The sequence below is a fragment of the Trachurus trachurus genome (genome assembly GCF_905171665.1).
Source record: "Trachurus trachurus genome assembly, chromosome: 17".
Taxonomy (NCBI): domain Eukaryota; kingdom Metazoa; phylum Chordata; class Actinopteri; order Carangiformes; family Carangidae; genus Trachurus; species Trachurus trachurus.
Window position 1 is genome coordinate 1,867,359 of NC_139900.1, and position 6,052 is coordinate 1,873,410.

Here is a 6,052-nt window from a genome sequence, read left to right on the forward strand (position 1 = left end):
TGAGACCTCTGGTTGTCACGGCAACCTGTGACACGACGACGCTGTTCTCACCTGGCTCAGGTATATATGTCAAGCCATTTTAACATTTAAAAGCCAGACTGGATGTGTGTTGCAGATCTCTGTAATTCAGTTTTGCCTCTTGTCAAAAAGAACATTTCAGATCCACAACTACGTTCTTCCTTCACTGTAACATTCATGTGTATGGGGTTTGTCATTACAGATATCTACAGTTCAGTTGCAGATATCCACTATGTGAATTACAGATATCTGTAACTGAATTACCACTAGTACTAATTCCAGTTTGAGATAATCTACAGTTTGATTCTGACTAGTCATAATTCCAGTTCTAGATATCTGTAATTCACCTCAATTAAAGATATCTACATGTCCCCGTTCAGATATCTGCACTGCAAAAACTCTACATCTTTCCAAGAATATTTGTCTTATTTCTTGTCAAAATGTCTAATTTCTAGTCTAAACTAATCTCTTTCCACTTAAAATAAGACTCATCACCTAAAAATTAACTTGTTTTTAGATCATTTTCACTTGTTTCAAACAAATTTTCACTTGAAATAAGTAGAAAAATCTGCCAGTGAAAGCAAGTTTTTGTGCTTGTAATAAGAAAGAAAGAAAAACTTGCTCCACTATCAGATTTTTCTACTTATTCCAAGTGAAAATCTGCTTGAAAGAAGTAAAAAGTGTCTAAAAACAAGCTGCTTTTAATATGATGAGTCTTATTTTAAGTAGAATTAGATTTGTTTTGACTAGAAATAAGACAAATATTCTTGGAAAGATTTTGAGTTTTTGCAGTGTGTAATTAAGTTTTGACTAGGAGAAATGAAGTTATATCTGTAACTGGAATTAGTACTAGTGGTAATTCAGTTCCAGATATCTGTAATTCACATAGTGGATATCTGCAACTGAATTGTAGATATCTGTAATGACAAACCCCATACACATGAATGTTACAGTGAAGGAAGAACGTAGTTGTGGATCTGAAATGTTCTTTTTGACAAGAGGTAAAACTGAATTACAGATATCTTGAATAAAAAATCCAACTATATAAAATGTAGTTAGGACCAGTCAGAAAGACGTTGTTGATATCTACAATGTTAATTCTGGAGAGTCAAACTTAGCTGTTAAATGTTAAAAAATCCTCTAGACGACCAACAGGGAGAAGAACTGAAGCTGTGATGTATCGTCAGTCAGATCAGACTCATCAATTCCTTGGAAAATTATTTCCCACATGGCGACATTGGAGCTCAGTGTGACGTCAGGTGACACCGCTCATCAGAGGAAACGCCGCCGCTGTCGTAAAGCTCAGAGATCAGAGTGGTGGACGACTGCAGACTGACTGAATCATCCAAAACTAGAATCACAACTCAAGTTCCTTTCACACATGAACAGTTGTGCAGCACTTTGCCTGAATGATGATGAGCAGTGGAAGTTGATTCATTGCACAAATCTAAAGTAAAGTTCATACAGCACAAATACACTGCAAAAACTCAAATATCTTAGCAAGAATATTTGTCTTATTTCTAATCAAAACAAATCTCATTCTACTTAAAATAAGACTCATCACATAAAAAGCAGCTTGTTTTTAGACACTTTTTACTTCTTTCAAGCAGATTTTCACTTGGAATAAGTAGAAAAAAATCTGATAGTGGAGAAAGTTTTTCTTTCTTATTACAAGCACAAAAAACTTACTTTCACTGGCAGATTTTTCTATTTATTTCAAGTGAAAATGTGTTTGAAACAAGTGAAAATGATTTAGTTCATTTTTAGGTGATGAGTCTTATTTTAAGTGGAAAGAGATGAGTTTTGACTAGAAATGACAAATATTCTTGGAAAGATGTAGAGTTTTTGCAGTGTACAAGTGGCAGAAAGAGCAACAGGTGAAAATGTATTAAATATAAGAACATTATGCAGGCTGGTGCTTCAGTAAACTGCTGATAACAATGTTCACATGAGGTGTATAGATTATATGGAAGGAACCTGCTCACACATTTAACTTTATTCTTATTTAGCGCCTATATATTATATAACATATTATATATAGGGACACATATGAGCTGGATATGAAGACCATTATTATAACATAGAGAAAGTGGAGATTAACGTATTAAAATAAATTATTTTCCAACAAAGTAAAGATAGATGGGCATTAGATATTTGGGGTAAACCAAAACTGCATATACTTACTGTGACATAAAACAGGTATTTGGCCCAGAAAATTATGTTTTGTATCATTTGTCTAAAAAGAAAAGATCCCTGTGTTTCATATGAGAGCTGTGTTCTTGGTCTTCATATGGAGACAGGCAGACATGTTGTTGGCACAGCAGAACGATAGAGTTTGTAATTTATGTGACATCCAAGAGGTGGAGAATGAAATTCATTTTGTGTTCTACTGTCCTTTCTATGACTCTATAAGACAAAAAGTGTTTAGTAAAGTAGATCCAAATAACGAATGTGTGTGGTTAGACGATGCTGAGAAGCTAAAACTTCTTTTTCAGTTGAATATTTTTGCATTTTCTTTATTTCTTGAAAAGTCCTGGGCAATGAGACAAAGAGCGATAGATAGTTGAGTACTGAAAGTAATCTTTGTGTCTCACCTGTGTGGCAGGTAACAGCAACAGGAAGGACTGTCTAGTCTTTGTTTTCTTGTATTTGTCATTAAAGCAGAACTATGCAACTTGGCCGGAAATAGCTCGCTCCTTCGTTGGTTTCTCTTTTTTTCCCTCTCCGGGGCTCCCCCACAGTTCTGGGAGGCACATGTCACTGTCGTAAAAAAAAAAAAACTCGCCGCCGCCACCTCCTCCACCCCCTCCCTACACGTGCTTGTGTTTACTGCTGAAGGTAGAGAGCGGTGTTTGCTAAGCACGGAGCTAATGCTAACACGGAGCTAACGCTAACAGGGAGCTAATGCTAACACGGAGCTAACGCTAACAGGGAGCTAATGCTAACACGGAGCTAACGCTAATACGGCCACACACAGACAAAGACACAAAGACACAGACATACACACACACATGAATAAAGGTTCCAAAACGCGAAGGCGTGTGTGTGTGTGTCATGATGTATTACATTATCTTATAAAAGATCCATGGTGTGTGTGTGTCTGTTAGCATTAGCTCCGTGTTAGCCACAAGCCGAACTTCATCAGTACAAACATGTTTCCATGGTTTCCTCCGACTTTCCGAACTCAAACCAATCACGATTCATAACATGCATGACGTCATCTGCGTTCTTATCTCGTACTGCCGTAAGGCAGTTTCTCACGATAGTTCTATCCATTGATGAGATTTGTAACACCGAGACGGAGGACTGATCTTGCAAGTGCGGTTTTCAGCCAGTGGGGGGGGTGAGCACATTGGCCTAGACCCCATTCACCTCATAATAGGTCACTCTACCATCACAGTGACTCTGAGCCACAATAATTACAGCCGAAATCCTGCATAGTTCTGCTTTAAATGTGTCTTGTAATCCCATAGGACAGTGGTTCTCAACCTTTTGTAAATCAAGGACCATAAATTGACACAAATTAGACCACAGACCCCCATTGGACCAAATGTAAACACCAGAAATACACAATACATTTAAATTAGGGCCAATGGCGTGAATTATTGGAAATATCATAGAGAAACTTCTGGAGAAAAGTGGTCCAATTTCTCTAAAAACATTTAAACATTTCTAGGAAGAAGTGGTGAAAACAATTCTCCAAAAAAAGGAAAAAATAAAAAAAAGTAAAAATTTTCTCGAAAAAAAGTGGTAAAATTTCTCATAAAAAATGTTACAAATACAAATAAAAAAGGAAAAAAATTCTAGAAAAAAGTGGTAAAATTTCTCCAAGAGCAAAGTAAAAAAGAAACTAGAAAAAGTGGTAAAAAAAAATAAAATAAAAAATAAAACTTATAGAAAAAAGTGGTAAAATTTCAAGAAAAATCGGGGACCCCTTCAAATCTGTCAAGGACCCCTCGGGGTCCCCGGACCCCACGTTGAGAACCACTGCCATAGGGGATGGACACAGTGGTGGCATGACACCAAAATAAAATAAAAATCATTAAGTATATAATGAAATCTGTTGCTCTTTCTGCTCCGTTGCTTTTCATGAGAAACCAGTGGTGAAGTCGTCTACTAGTGGTCACAGGAAATATCATCTGTAACCGATGGACACAGGCCTGTATGAATGATTATCTCCCAATGCCTGTTTGTGAACAGAGCTGTATGAATGTGTGTGAAAGGGTGAATGCAACAAAAAAAGTGTAAAGCGCTTTGAGTGACTAGAAAAGCGCTTTATATAAGTGCAAGTCCATTTTACCATTTACCAGTTATTGTCTGAAGACAGGGCCGTTGTATAGGGGAGAAAGGTGATGATAACTCTAGGGGCCCAGCGCCCAGTGGGGCCCATAAAAAACCCCAGTAGTCTAATCTTTGTATGACTGATTTATTCTGCGTAAGACCCTGACTAATACTCATAGTACACTGTAAAAACTCTACATCTTTCCAAGAATATTTGTCTTATTTCTTGTCCAAATGTCTCATTTCTAGTCAAAACTAATCTCTTTCCACTTAAAATAAGACTCATCACCTAAACATTAACTTGTTTTTAGATCATTTTCACTTAAATTCACAATAAATAGAAAAATCTGCCAGTGAAAGTAAGTTTTTTGTGCTTGTAATAAGGAAGAAAAACTTGCTCCACTATCAGATTTTTTCTACTTATTCCAAGTGAAAATCTGCTTGAAAGAAGTAAAAAGTGTCTAAAAACAAGCTACTTTTAATATGATGAGTCTTATTTTAAGTAGAATGAGATTTGTTTTGACTAGAAATGACATTTTGACTAGAAATAAGACAAATATTCTTGCTAAGATACTTGAGTTTTTGCAGTGTAATGCTGCATTAGCATCAAAACAAAGAAGGCTAAATAAAAAACCATAATACATACGTAGTCTAAGAGAAAAAAAACGAACTAGAACGACTTGGAGAAAAGAGTTCAGCATCTGTTACCGTGGTGATTTAGTGGCGTAACCCTGACAACCAGGAAGTGAAGAAGGAGGAGGCGGAGTCGGTTTGTTTCATCTTTTATAGACATTTGAATTAATAGATTTATAGAATATAAACGAGCTTCTTCCCTCTGACGTCACCTGATACACAAATAAATAATCTGAGTCGCCGTCGCCGTCGCCAACAACGCTCCGGCGTTTTGGCACGCGCCACGTTACCACGGCAACACCACCCTCCCCCTCCCCACGTTGAAACCACAGTTCCCATCAGCCCCAAAAAGCATCAACCTGCAGCTCCGAGTCCCACACATGCATCATCGTCATAACTGTTACCATGGTTACCAAACATTATAAAAAGGGACTCCCCCCCCCCCCCCCTCTTCCCGCCCCCAAGACAAAAAACGTCTGTTCATCCACACAGCGACCAATCAGATCACAGCCTGTGCTCACCGTCCCTCAGCTGTGAGTCTGTGAGGTCACCTGCTCAGTCCAGGTGAGACCCACCTCTAAACCTTTAAAGGGATAGTTCACCCAAAACTCATTATCTCCTCCTCCCCCTCATGTGGACTAAGGGCTGGGAGAAGTTTCAGAGTCCTCCGTGGCTTCTCTGAGTTACAGGGGGTCTCGGCGTAGCAGTGCATGTCCATATGACGGTTGCAAATGGATACCAACTGTCTTCGTAACAAAAAGACACACCAAAAAACATCCAAATACCTCCATGCTGCTCGTATGTAATGTCCCTCTGGTATTGAAGCCCCAACATGAGAAATTGTCCCAAAAAAAATTAAATAAGTCTATATTTCAAGCTTGTTTTGTAGCGGAAGCTCCTCTTCCTGGTCGGGAAATCGCATTTCGGGGCTTCAATACAAGAGGGACATTACATACGAGCAGCATGGAGGTATCTGGATGTTTTTTGGTGTGTCTTTTTGTTACGAAGACAGTTGGTATCCATTTGCAACCGTCATATGGACATGCACTGCTACGCCGAGACCCCCTGTAACTCAGAGAAGCCACGGAGGACTCTGAAACTTCTCCCAGCCCTTAGTCCA